Source organism: Eublepharis macularius, chromosome 6 (genome assembly GCF_028583425.1).
Source record: "Eublepharis macularius isolate TG4126 chromosome 6, MPM_Emac_v1.0, whole genome shotgun sequence".
In the NCBI taxonomy this organism is placed as follows: Eukaryota; Metazoa; Chordata; class Lepidosauria; order Squamata; family Eublepharidae; genus Eublepharis; species Eublepharis macularius.
The window spans coordinates 50,871,558-50,886,566 of NC_072795.1; the positions used below are offsets into that span (position 1 = coordinate 50,871,558).

The 15,009-nt window shown below is 40.4% G+C and overlaps 1 protein-coding gene across 6 annotated transcripts in view; it reads left to right on the plus strand.

Moving 5' to 3' along the window:
• The first annotated feature begins 9,841 nt into the window (after positions 1-9,841).
• RBP1 (retinol binding protein 1) overlaps positions 9,842-15,009 on the plus strand; it is a 139,551-nt gene continuing 134,383 nt past the window's right edge. For 5 of the 6 annotated variants that reach the window (XM_054984227.1, XM_054984228.1, XM_054984230.1 and 2 more), the window contains exon 1: positions 9,842-9,887. The gene's annotated coding sequence lies outside the window, so the exon portion shown is untranslated. The remainder of the gene's footprint in view (positions 9,888-15,009) is intronic. The other variant, XM_054984225.1, reaches the window with a different exon arrangement.

Genomic DNA, 15,009 nt, shown 5'->3' on the forward strand with positions numbered 1-15,009 from the left:
TACAATATTATACAGATTAAGGCAATGAAAATAAACAGGGTAACATAATACAAAGATTACCGTAGGCATGATCCCTCTTGGTATAAAAGAAGAGCCACTACCATCCTCATCTGATGACAGGCAGTGATAGGGAACACTTGGGCGAGGGAAGGTAGATGGAAATGAGTAGGCCAGCCAGTATTCTCCATAGTAACCAGTCAGGCCTGCTATTATCAGGGAGAAAGAAACAAAAGATACAAAATTCTGTTCTGACATAAAACTCACTAGCTGGACTTGGGCTTGTCATCATTTTCCAGACTAACTTACAAAATGTTGCTGTGAGCAACACTGATAGCCCCATGTGTGCTTGAAGGAAGGGTGGGATGCAAGTATAATCCTTCCGGCAATATCAGCCCCTATCCAGAAATTTGGGGATATAGGCAACATAAGCAAGATGCCTTGGAAAGCATTTCCTTCCCATGTGCTATACACTAGGCAGAATACCAAGGACAGAGCAGGATGGTGGTAGAAAGGATAGAGGGGAAGACTAGAAGTCTTGAACAACCCTTCTGTCCAAAGTACATGTTTGCATATGTATAATATACATGATCTTATACAGTAATTACATCCAATATGTCATGTTGGCACACCCTTACAAAGTTGGATGGACCAATCGTGGTGTATATGATGCAACAGCAGAAGCGGCTGAGTTACTTGCAAGAATCAATGAGTTACCAGAATTCTTGGGCATCAAGCCCAATCCTGCAATGACATTTGCTGCATGTACTTTGGAACGACCAAATTGTACTAGTGCAGGAAGACCAATGTGCCAGCACTGAAGGACTTTGTCCTTCCAATAATCAATTACACTACTTGATGATCTCACAAAATTCTCTAAGCAGCAATGGATACAGATATCCCTCCAGTAGCAGTTAAATGCACTTTATTTTTCCTCATGTAGATGGTGGTGAAGACCTACCCTGCTAACTCAAGTATATGCTTCTTCTGAAGTATTGGATAATAATGCTATCCTAACCTTGCTTTGACTGCAGAACTAACTATTGTTCAACATTTTCAGCCCATAGGAACCTCTGCATACGTGAATAAAGTTGTCTTCTTTCAGGATATTACGTTTGTGTTCTCTTAGTTGGGCTCTCTGCACCAAATGTAACTGGTACAGGCAGCCGAAGAGGTATTTGCAGTGACTACTTTATGGCTTTGAAGCCAAATGGAGGTCTGGAGGTCTCTTCTGGAGGTCTCACACAAACACTAGTAGGCCTGATGTTCTTTGACAAATGAAACTGCAAAAGAGGTTAGGGGTGTTGGACAAGTATATGAGGTTAGAATCCCCACTCAGCCATGGAAGCTTGATGGGTAACCTTGAGCCAGTCACAAGCTCTTAGCTTAACCTACCTCCTAGAGTTGTTGTGAAGATAAAATGAAGATGAGAACAATGTAAACTGCTTTGGGTCCCCATCGGGGGAAAAGGCAGGGTATAAATGAAATAAAATTAAGATTAAAGTAGAAGATTATTTTAAGAAGAATTGGGTGAAAGAGAAGAAGCTGAGTTTTCTTCCAGTGGCATGTTATTTCCAATGTTCTATGTTATTGTCAGTATGACATTTATATGTATGTATTTTTCAGTGTTTCCCTCTCAATCGTTTTTAAATGCTGTTTACCCAGAAGTCTTTAAAGAGAATTAAAATGTTAAGAAAATTAATGTTCTGCTAGCATTAGCCTCCATACCAAAGAATTCACTTGCACTAAAGGGTCATTGCATTGGTTGTTTACACCCAGGCTTGGATGTAGTTGGAAAGCAGGTTTTCACTGCTTCTGCACAGCACTGGAGCGCTTTTGCATACCTCCTGATTTTCCCTCCACTCTCTGCATTTTTTCTAAAACCTGCTTGACTCATTTGGGGGGGGGGGAGTTCATACCAAAGCAGGGATGGCTGCCATGTGGATTGGACAGGATGGATCTTTTCTAAGCCCACCCATCAGCATTTCTCAGCCCCCCCCCCATGGTCACTTCCCCCTCACATTGGAGGGCTTTTTAAAAAAAAGTTATTTCAAGATCACTGTAGTGTTTACAACATCATAATGGTCTATGGCAAAAATGCTCTTAGCTTTCATATTTAAAAAGTATGCCTCTGGTCTATTTAGTTGCAGAGTTATAAGGGGAAACACCCTCCAGTCCCCCTTTTATGTCAGAGAAAATTAGGTTTACATTTTCTCCTAAGTAAAGGGGAAAAACAGGAGCCAGAGTTGTTCCCACATTGTGCATGATGTCATCTGGACGCTCTCCTTTACTGCAGAGGCTTCCTGCTGGCCATGCAGGAGAAAATTTCTATGTAAAAGCAGTCTCACTGATGTGCTCCCTGCGCCTGCATACAGGATCAAGCAAAAAGAAAATTCAATCTACACACATATCCAGCAAGGCTGATTGAATTGCAAGTTCCCAGCATGAAAGTTTTAGGCATATAAACATATTAAGTAGGGCAGGATCATCACACCTCAAAATAAAAGAGGAGGCACATCACTTATTGGAAGAGGAAACCTTAACATTATTTAAATTGTGTCATGAGATCCTTTGAAACAGACAGATTAACTATAGCAGCAGTCACTAAAGCAGGGGCACCAGAAACAGAGATTTGTGACACTTCCTTTAGCTGCAGATGCAAAACTCAGGAGTCTTGCTGTGGTCGTCAGGCCTGTCATCTCTCCTGCCCTTCCCTGCCCTGCCACCTGCTCTTGTACCAACAGGCCAAAGTCAAATCCAGAGAAAGGTGTTCAGTGCGCCGTCTCACTCTGCAGACTTTCTGTGGCCCATTTACTAAGAAAACCTTGGCTACCAGTGTCCATAGCACATTTTCTGAATGGCAGAGGTTTTTTTTTTAAAAAAAAAGTTTGGAGACTACCTGCCTGATCCACATTTTCCTTCTGGTTTATGAGATAGAGCTTGACGTTGTGTTGTAGCCTATTCTCTACCTCTGCTCAGTCATCTGTTTTTCCCCCTCGGCAGCTTTAGAAGATTATGCATAGTGTAACATACTTTATGCTGTGGTAGTGAAGCATCAGCCTTCTCACTTTGACTTCGCTGCTTCATTAACACTGAATGTGTTAATGTATTGATTTAATCCTAATACCAGCCAGGCAGCTGAACGATTCTCATTAATGCAAAATTAATATTTAGACTCTTGCTTGATGATATAACCTCATTTTAACTAAAACTGTTGTCATGTTAGTCCTTTGGAGAACAAGAGGTACCAAATGGATGAGACAGTACATCCATCTTGTTATGAACTGCCTCTAAACATATTAACCCATTTTATTTTTACTTTTCAGAGCTTGGTATAGCCTGGTTGCTAAAACTGAGTATGTCTATACACAGGTGCAGGGCTTTTTTTCAGCTGGAACGCGGTGGAACGGAGTTCCGGAACCTCCTGAAAATGGTCACATGGCTGGTGGCCCCATCCCCTGATCTCCAGACAGAGGGGAGTTTAGATTTCCTTCTGCGCCGCTTAGCAATCTAAACTCCCCTCTGTCTGGAGATCGGGGGCGGGGCCACCAACCATGTGACCATTTTCTCGGAGGGCAACCCACTGAGTTCCACCACCTCTTTCCCCAGAAAAAAATCCCTGTACAGGTGAGTTGGCTTTTCAAGCACCTGGAAAGCAAGTCACATTTCCCCGTCAAGACAAAGGTGGGAACTCATTTTGCCTGGAAGATTATGTACAGGGAGATCTAAAAGCTGCTCTTTGGATCTCTTTGGGAGAAACCTGATTTGGTCATGGGTAACAAAAATGCAGAGAGGTTATTACAGGCTGTCCTCATGTATTGTTTCTGCAGCCACTACTCATCATACACATCTTTGAAGAATCACCTGCCTTAGCCAGAGACCTTTCCTCTAGAGGAAAATTATCATATATTTCTCCTGTTTTGCCAATGCTCATGTCAGAGATATACATTGTGAAGGACCAGTGTAAGAAAAATAAATGTGTGTTAGCCAGGCCTGTTAAATATCTTGGCAGAATTTAGAAATTCATAGATAAATCCTTCAGCATTTCAATGAGTAACTCTCAATGAAACTCAAGAGAATGTTGAATGAGAAGGATTACAGTAAATGCCAAGTTTCTGGCAAGGGTGCAGATGTTAGATTTCCTCAGGAAAGGCTGTGTAATTGGCATATTATTGCTTGCCATTTTATTCTCCTTCCTATCTGTTGTCTTCTGAGTTCTCAAAACCACAAATAATGTAATAAATTATACAAAGCATTTTATAATGAGAAAGTCCTAATATTCTTATACACACGTATTTTTTCATTAATAACCTATTCAGCTCAAAGATAGTAAACAACTATACATAATGTAATAATTTTAGTAATACTTTAGATTTATATAACACTTTGTGTTCAAACCACTTTGCACAGATTACCTTTTGTAATCCTTACAAGAGTCCTGTAAAGTAGGCCAGTATAGTTATCTCCATTTCTAAGGCCACCTTGCAAGTTCTTATCAGACACAAGTTTTGAACTGTGCATCTTACAAATCAGTCAGCTCTCTTAACCACTGTGCTACTTATCTCTTATGATAATGTCAGCAAAAGATCTGGAAGACCCAAGTTCAATTTCTCACTCTGGTGGGTGATCCTGGGCCAGTCACACACAATCAGCCTAACCTATCTCACAAGGGTTGTAAGGATAAAATGGAGAAAGGGGAATAGTGCAAGCTGCTTTGGGTCCTGATGGAGGAGAAAAGGCAGGCTATAGATGCACAAATACATTAAGACTGCCTTCAGTCTTTAACCTTAGAGATCATCTTTTCCTATGGGAATCTCAATGTTTTTTGTCAAGCACAGGTCCTTGGGTCTATGCTGCATGAAATGAGGGCTTTGGAAGTGAGGAGCAGAGTCTTAACCAACACCCACTTCCAAAGTTACCTCCCCTAACCTGACCTCCTGAAGCCCAGAAATGTCCACATCCCTGAGATGAAGAGATCTTGTGGCGACAGGCTAATGATCAGTCAGGTAAAGTTGCTAGGGCATGTCATGTCAGCTGTGGCAATCAATCAACTCTAGAAGGCTTGCAAGTACCCAGATTCATCTCTCATTGGCCATTTTCAGTAATGGTCCAACCTTGTTTCAATAACTCAAAATGTGCAAAATGATGCTTAATTTTATTACATTTATACAGTGTATATGTACTTCATCGTGTAAATATAATTTTTATTACTCTGACTCCAGTGTATTTTCTCTTTTGGACTTAATGATGCTGAAAATCAAGCTAATGTCTGTCTAATGGGCTTCTTCAGCTTTCTATTTCCCACTCTTCCAACAGAAATGAACGTAACCCCTTTTTAGTGGGGAAAATTGTTTCCAAGTGACTCCTGACTCAGCTGGATGACCCAAGCAGTCTTTTTCAGAAGTATCAGAACACAGACAGAAGACTTTAGAAGGTAGGTGACCTTGTGAAACCAGCATTCCTTCGATTTCCCCCCAAATAAATTACCTATACAATCCAGTAACATGCAAGGGAAAAAAAAAACTATTTAGTGACACAAGGATCCCAAAATCAACGGAATTTACTGTAGAAATGCAGATCTTGCTCAAGGTCTAGAGAAGATTGCTAATTGTAGATTTTAATTTATTTTATATTTAGCAGTTTTATACGTTTAGCATGTTCCACTGAGGAGCCATGGACAATGTACATAATTCTCCTTTCTACTGTTTTACCATCATAACAACCCTCTGAGGGAGATTATGCCAACAAAAGTATGTTTCCCGCAACTGTAATGGCAAGTAGGAATTTTAACCTAGGTCTCCAAGTTGAAATATTGCATATTGTATCAATGTACTTATTTTATTAGTTATTTTAGGGCCATAGCCCATTCATTGGGCAAGTGCTACAAATCTCCATTACTACTCCCTTGACTCCTCAAGGTGGTTGAAGTGGGGGGTCAAGAGCAAAAATTCAATACTGGGGGACAAAAGCCTCATCTCCCAGGGCAACAGGAGCCACCACCACTCCCTCTTGGCTAACTTGACCAAGAAAAAAAGTCTCCGTCCCTACTGGGTGTTAAACAAGAAGTCAGCCCTGCAACATAGGAGTTCCACAAAATAATTACTCGGTACCTGTAGCCAAATTAGGCCAAGGTACTGGTTTTAGACTGAAGTCCCAAAACCCAAATAACACCACAGAAGTATAATGAATATTTATTACAAATAGTGCAGGAAATTACAATTATAAAAACTGTGCAAGAAAATAATAAAACTACATAACTATCCTAAAATACTGTACAGGCTTTCATTCCCTAACACAGATGTTACCTTGGCAAGACAAACCACAGAATCCAACAAAACTCCAAAGATCTAAAAACTCAAGATAGTTTGTCAGTACCCAGAATAGAATGAAGACCCTTGCTTGACCAATCAAGGGTGTTGCTAAGATATGTGACCACATCTCTCATGTTTGCATCAGAGCAACTTGTCCCTTCCAGTGTTCTTTGCACTAGTTAGATGGAGTGCATTAGAGAGCCTCTCACCCTAGTTTATGGCCTTGAAGCCCTCTTGATCCCATGATCTCACTCATACCTGTAATTCATTTTTTCTGTCTGAGAACTGCTAATTTCCTGCACAGCTAATTTCCAGATTTCTCTTCCTGTGGCCTGACTAATCCCAAAAGGCTGAACCAAGATTTAGAAAAGCCAAGAAATTGACTGAACAAGGCCAGTTTATTGACATCTCCTGTTCATATTACTTGTTTTTAATACAAGTTGAGTCTCCTTTCCCTGAAATAATTACCATGTGCTTGCACAATCAGCATTAATCATAGTAGATTTAAGAGGCTGGTAGCTGCTGTGTTCACATGATCACAGCTTGCTTATTTTAACCCCTTTCTTGATCTTTATTGTTGAAATTGACTTGAACCTTACTCTCCCCCCATGGGAATATAATTTACTCAAAGTAGTACACAGAATCACATTTAAACCTAGAAATCATATAAATATGACTTATTCATGCATGAAGAAATTCATGTTGTTGAATATGGAGTAAATGCAAGCAACTAGCCTTGCAATACACAACAATATGAAGAAAAGAGAGAGCTGCAAGATGGCTCAAGCACTACACTGCTTACAACAATGACAGGGCAAGAATATTCACATGCAAAATTTACAACTCTATTATTCTCACACTGCATTAAGAGAAGGGGGCTGGGCTCAAAGGATTGCCTAAGGCAAGAGTGGCCAACATGGTGCCTGTGGGAGCTATGGTGCCCACTGACACATTCCTGGTGCCCACCAAGTATTTTCAGAAAGCGGATAGAGCTAGGTAGGGCTTGTGCCCAGCAGGACGTCTGATTGGCCACTAGAAATCTGACTGGCTGAGCAGATTCTTTAAAAGTTACTTCAGCAGTACCTGCCACCACAGCATAGGGATCTTCATTGCATGATTGAAAGTGACCTTTAGATGGGTAGCTGTGTTGGTCTCTAATAGATGAGCAAGTCTAGTAGCACTTTAAAGACCAACAAAGAGTTTCTAGGATATAACCTTTCGAGACTCAAGCTTCCTTTGTCAGATATAAGTAGAAATGGAAGTCTGAGTTTTTTTTATCCCAGGTAGAAGATGGGAGGGGTATTGTAAAGAAGTAAGATAGGATATGGAGGTACAATATGAAATGAAATTAGCTTGGTTAGAGCAGGAGAAGAATGCTGAAAATTAGAATCTGTAGAGATGTAAGTATAATGAAAGTAAGCTGTGTATATACAAGAAAATACTTTTAAACAATATATTCATTTTTAAAGGTATCCCATTAAACAGAGCTTCAGCCAGAAATGTTGAGTTGTTATTAGAGTTATTCATGTCACTCACTGATGTTGTGTGGTTGGCTTCATCTCCTGCAGCAGGCATTTCGTAGTTGAGCCCACCACCCTGCCTCAGAATTCCAAAAGTGCCTGCAGGGTAGGGACCGCTAGCCTAATGACCTATTGAGTCCTTGGCAGAAGTAAGAGATGAACAACCCAATCTCTTAGCTTAAAATTACACCTGGTTGAAGTGTGATCACAAATTTTCAATAAAAATCCTGATAAATCAATAATTACCCCCCCCCAAAAAAATGGGGGAAACAGTTGTAGCAACTCACATTTTATCACTTTTTTGTGAGTTTTCTGTTGCACAATGATGGCTTGAATTAATCGTATCTGTGACCAAAATATAATAGGAACTGTAATAAGGTATTGTGAAAAATGACCAGTTCAGCTGGAAAGATCAAAAGTAGCCCTGGGATGAGAGGTCCTATAAATGGAAATGGACCGTATAGAAGGTTTGTTTAGTTGCCAACTGGGAAGGTAATATTTTTTGCAAGACGACATTAGACCACCCCTTTGCCCTGGTTTAATTGTGGATTAATGAATTTAAAATTGATGATCTGTCTCTTACAGTTCACCAGGGAAGGGGGAGGGAAGTTCATGAACAAAAGACGTTTGCCACACACATCCCATAGAAAGAAGTGAGTCAAATCCTGTTGATTTGAATACTCATAGGATGCAACATTGTTTCTCTAACTTGGCATTCTATCCTACCAGTAGATAAAAAGCTTTGCCTAGAAATAGCATAGAAAATGCAAAAATCTCTACCCACTTTTACTGAAGTGATAAAGCACCTGCCAGTGCCAAAAAATCTATTGTGATATTTCTCAGTAACCCACTTACCTGCAACTCTTAGTGCACTGTGGAACGAGCTACATTTTTTTCTTGTCATTGTGGCATGCTAATTTGTACAGAAGAAACAATCCTGATTATCTTCTGGAATAATGTACTTTAGTCTGAGGAGGAACATTTGGTGAAATAGGTCTCCTTTTAAATCTTTCACTCTGCCTGTAGGGTCTGGCACAAAATGCAGAAGTGGCCAACCTGTTTCCATTTCCCATTCTAAACCCTTTAAAACAGGAATAATAATAAACATGTCCTTAGGACATGTACAAAGTGCATTTTTGTCACCATGGATTAATCCCACCCCACGTTCACACCAATCAGATTACAGTTCGATAGAAACACATAGCCCTGGAAGCTAGCCATCAGCCCTGCAACATAAACAGAATCTGTTAAACCTCCATCCCCACCACCCGCATCCACTGTACAAAAATATTCTGAATCTTGATGTGGGTAGCCTCCTAGCACTTTCCAGTTCTTCAGGGAAGGGGTTAAGAAATGTTCCTAATCCAGAGAGTTTTGGGAAGGGATTAGGTTTAGTTTGAGTATTCTGCACTGTTGTGCGCATATGTATGTGTGTTTTAAATGCTATTGCATGTTAAAATTCCATTCGTTCAATGTTGCAGGTTGGACATTGTCAGCTGCCTCCGGCTGCTGAACAGTACTTGTGCTTGGCCTGCAAATCAATACTTTGCAGGTTCAAATCCCACTACTGCCATGAGTTCAGTAGGTGGCCACTCCTCTCACCCCAGGTGCATTGTGGAGATAACACTGACATTGTTCACTACTGTAAGTGGGCCACTAATCCGTCTAAAGGAGCGGTACATAAGCAGAGTTTTTAAGGTAGAAGAGCAAGTTAAGACATACTGTACATTAAATAAAAATTACCCCCCCCCATCGCCTGGAATTTCCCAACCTGGAGTTGGTAACTTAAGAACAGTGCTGCCTGACTGATCTTCGTTGTTACAGATCTGAACCATAGCTAGTAATTCTAAAGGGCCGCGCTTCCAGGCGCTTACGACTCGCTCTCCTTTCTTTAGAAGCTGCCCATTATCCACTCCGGCTCGCTTATGTTCGTTCTCTGGAGCCCTCGCTCCATCAACACCTTCCTCGCTTTCAGCGCTCGAGTCTGGCCTGGAAGCTCCTCCCACAAGAGGGCCGAGCCAGTCAAGCTGAGGCGACTGCTGGTCTCTGACGACCTTGGGTAAGGGCGGGAAACGGCTGTCTGGGAGTTCGTATTCTCCCTGCCGGTGTGGGCCGCCTACTTCATAGAAAGGGCGAGCGGGGGCATGGGGGAGCTCAAGCATCCGGGGGGGGGGGCAAGGATCGGAACGGCACAAGGGTGCTTGTTCTGGAGCGCGCGCGGCCCATGAGAAACGTGACCGCGCGTTCAAGTTTTACGCTTAGCTTTCCCCTCTGCGGCAGCTTCTGATTGCGCCTGCGCCTGCTAGCCGTTGCTGTACGTTGTGGTCTCCTAACCCCTGTATAGGTACAGCTCGCGAATAAACAAATACTGTCCTTGGGCGTATGTTTAATACGCTTTTGTTCTCCCCAGAGTAGCCACCGCTAGTGTAGATGCCCGCAAACTGTCCAGGACGCAGTGTGGGCAAGCAGTCCGCAGCAGGCTTTTTGAGCGTCTACACCTTTCCTTCGAAATTCTGGCGTTTGCAATTTTATATGCCCATGTTCGGTGTTGAGACGTGTTCCAGACGTCATGACATGAAATAAACGGATTATTTCAATTTATGTTGGCCTTTCTCTAAGGAGCTCAGGATGGCTAATAATGGTTCCTACCCTTTTTAACTTTGGACAAGAACTCTCTGCGGGAGGTTTCTGTTTTATTAAATGTTTATATTGCTCCTTAAGTGGAATTAAATCAACTATTGAGGCTGCTAACAATCTATAGCAAAGCAGAACAACAAAATGCCACAGCAATAAATAAAACTTAACAGCAGCAACCTCCAAATAATCAATGCTAGCAAAACCCTCAATAAATAGTACCAAAACCACAAACAAAACAGCCTACAGCCGAGAAAACAAAATAAAGTAACAGCTTGTCCTTCAGTAATGAATACAAAGGTTAGGGGGTAAAATCAATAAAAAATCCTTCTGGAATAAGGCAAGTTCTAGCACGTTTCAAAATGTGCTGGTAGAACATGGTGAACTTTCTGTTACAGGGAGTTCCATAAATTCGGGACCACCTCTGAAAGTGCCCTGCTCCTCATGCCTACTAACATAGGCATACAAAGTAAATGATTACCTCAATCATTCTCCATTTACAAATGGCCAGAATGCAAAAAGTAGTGTCAGAGAATGCAGTCACAATAATGGGACCTGACATGCAAGTTGTACAAGTTTTAATGTTGCCATCCATGGTGTGTTTATGAGATGTCCCTTGATAATGTCAAATAGCTTTAGAATCAGATGTTATCAATACGCTGATGACCCTCAACTATATATTATATTTTAAAAGCCTCAGGTTGCTGCCATCTCTGCTTTGGGACAGTGTTAAATTGCTGTAATCAAGTGGCTCAGGGAAAATAAGAGCTAAAATACACATTGTGTTTGTTTAGGAGTTGGTGCTAGGTTCACCTCTTTGAGCAGAGTCACACGTCAGCACCAAGAATGTCAGTTTAAAAGTCTGAGAAATTGATTTTGCTGGTGACAGGTGGCTTTGGTGAAGGAGAGGGCTTCTCCTCCCAGCCTTTCCTCTGAGCTTAAAGAACCTCCAGTGGGAAGTTATTTGCATAACTTTGTAGCTGCATGTGCAGTGTGATTGAGTCTAGACAAAACTGTAATGCTAATTGATAAGGGTCCCCATTAGAGGGATCTTGCCCAAGAAATTCAACTGGTTCACAGTTATGCAGTACGTTTGTTGTCTGGCGCTAGCAGGATCATATTAAACCTATTTTGAAGTTCCTACAATGGCTGCCTATCTGGATCTAAGTTAAGTTATTGGTGCTTACCTTTAAAACCTTTCACAACCTGGGACCACATACTGGAACAATCTTGTTTTTGAATGTTCTATTAAGTATTGTTTTTTGTTGTAGTAGTTACTGCCTTGGGTCCCAACTGTTTCAGGAGAAAGGTGAGCTTGGGATTTGATAGGCCTGTTTTGAATAAATCACAGTCAGATATGGGAGGAGACAGTCCTAGGCAGGGCCCAGGCTGTTTAGGGTTAGTACTAGCACTTTAAATTGGCCTTGGAAACAATTGCAGCAAAGTAATATGGACAATCCTGAGTACAGGAGTGGACCCTTGTTGCTAATATATTTGTATCTTTCCCCCACCACAGAGTAACTATAGTTTCACATTTGAGTTTATGTGGTATAGGCCCAGTTAAAGAATGTGGCAGCCATACAGACTTGAGCTCTAGCCCATGTTGATTTAGATGCAAATTGGTAATACATTTATTGAATGTATACATCATGCTTATTATAATACCCATATGGATGTCTGGACATGTTTGGATATCCAAAATTGGGACCTGCTGTGCTGATCAGTACTAATCCTCAGTCCAAAGCAGAAGCCAAAAGGAAGTTAGTTAGTGACATGCACTGTTTGGTTTGTTAATGCCTGAGTCCATCTGTAATATTAGCTCAATACTGCAGATGGGTATTGAAGCCGTTACTGATTACAAGCACTGGAATGCATTTAATTAGCTCAGGGTTCTTGCTGTTCCTATACTGATGCTTTGGTTTGTATACAAAGTAACAGAAATAAAGCATAGTATCTTTGATACAAATGTGTGTGAACTCTACAAATATCTAGTTTCTGATTTCATGTTTATGCCTGAAACACCAAACAAGGATTTTGAGTTCTAGTGTGATCATCTGCTATATGTTTAAGCAGGGATAGAATATGCAGAAGAGATCTGATATTGTTGAGATGATTCTGTACTTTTTTGAAGTCTTACCCAGTAGTTCTGGAAGGGTTCAAAAAGCGTGTGTGTCTCCACAGTGAGAATAGGACTGTGGGCTGGGGATGGTAGTCAGATACGTCATTACATCCAGAGGTCATCACAGTTCTCTCTAGAGACAAATATTTTACATACAGAAGATAAAGTACATTTGCATTTTGGATTTCCATGCAAAGAACAGGAATTTCTCTCATGAGCTTAATCCCCAGGTTCCCCAAACTCTTCTCGCTATTAATGTGATTCTATTTGTTATACACATATGTATCTTTAGAAGGTGACAAAATATTTAGCCTCTTCCAAGTTCAATAATGTATTAATAAAACCATATATTAATATCGCAGTTCTTTATGTAGCGAACAGTGAAACAAATAATGTTTGATAACATCTGCTTTCTTTTGTCCCCCAAACCAACCCATGCTGATGGCATATTCTTATACTTTATTACTTTAGGGCTGCCAACTCTTAAGTTGAGAAATTCCTGGAGATTTTGAGGGTGGAGTTTGGGGAAGGCAGGGTTTGTGAAGGAGAGGGACCTCCAGAGGGTATAAAGCCATAGAGTCTACCCTCCAAAGCAGCCATTTCTCTAGGGGAACTGATCTCTCATGTGGAAATTAATTCCAGGAGATCTCCAGGCAACATTAACCCCAAGGTATTTTGCAAATGTAAGCTATTGAAAGATTTTGACTGGTATCCCCTGTTGAATAAGCAATGTTGGCTATACTTACTGGTGCAAGAGCAGTTAGACTTGGCTTGCAAATGTATTAAAATCTATATTGTCTATTGTCTTGCCTTTCATTACAAAAGGCAGTAATGTTTCAGAAATATAAATAGAATTCAGCACAGTGGTTTAACATAGCACAGCTTGCCTTGTTTGAGAATGCTTATTGAATGTGTTGATAAAGGGATGGTTAACAGTGTTACTGTACAGGAAGAAAACAACACAAAATTTCCAACTGTCTTGCTTGGTTTGAAGTCCTCAGTATTTGTCTATCTTTGCCTCTGCTCCCTACTGTACCAGTACAAACAAATCTTAACATCATTGAACTTACTGGCTGTTGGTCAAGTGGATTCCATTTTTTTAAACGTTGGCTGTTGCTTGTCCTTGTAGCTTAGTAATTTTAAGTGACCCACTTTACTGTTTACTTTTTAAAAAAGTATTTTTACTGTCCCGTCCTTATGGATCATAATTCATTGTTGTAATTTTATTTCTAAACTAAAAATTGGTTTGCAATGCATTGCCTTAGGCTTCATGTTCCTGAGTTCTGTCTGCATTTTGGTTGGAATTTGAATAGGAAATTCAGCAAAAATCTCTCTGTTCTTCAGGCTTTATTGCTTAATTCTGCATGCTGAGCTCCAGCTGGACTGAAAATTTTAATAAGACAAGTGAACTTTGAAGGACCAAGATGTGCTAGCAGGAAGGGGGAAATGGTGCTGCCAAATGAGTGATATTCTTTCCATAAAAATGAAGTGACTGTCATACTAGCAAGCGTAGAATGGATGAAAGGTGGTTATTATTCTTGTGCCTAGAGATGTAAATTTTATGGCTTTTTACTCAGATAGGAGGGGTGTATTATAGGGAGGGGATCTCAGATTCAGCTAATGAGTTAGGAACCAGAGACCTCAACACTATGTTGTATTGGATTCCTTCTAACACTGCGTCTTTGTGAACTTGTATCTGTTTATCCTATGGCATTGTTTATGGAAATGTTCCTGATATTGACTCTACTAATTTCACACTGTATAATCTGCCTTGAGTCTCACTCTTTTTGGAAATGTTCCTGGTATTGACTGTACTAATCTCACACTCTGTAATTCGCCTTGAGTCTCAGTGAGAAAGATAGTCTATAAATGACATAAATAAAATAAAAATAAATTGCCTATATATTAAGTAAGTCTTCAGGGTCACACACAGCACTCCTATCACTACTGGAATAACCACTGTAGGTTTCTTCCAGAGGTGCTGAACTTCAAATCTTAAATCTTGATATTGAGTTATCTTTTCAATGTCTTTTTCTTCAGCTGTCACCGGGAAATGTCACCTTGCTCAGTTTGACCATCTTACTTTCAACTGCTGTAACATCCAGAGTATTATGTTGTAAATTCTTATCTGTTTAAATTTTGAAACTGCACAAAATCTGAACTTTCTCATTTTCTACAACTTTCTTCGGCTTATTTTATAGATGGTAGCTCTTACTTTTTGCATAAATTCCAGTGCAGCATTGCAACTACTTTATTATGGCAGCTATTATTAAGAGAGAAAGCTCATTTATTGAGCATGATAATACATAGTAATGGATTGTAATTTAATTAATTTAAATGATGCAAATCATTCTTTCTCTGAATTTATGCATTTATCTTTATGGATGACCATTTTTTATCTTTTTGGGGATATGGCCGTGAAATCTGC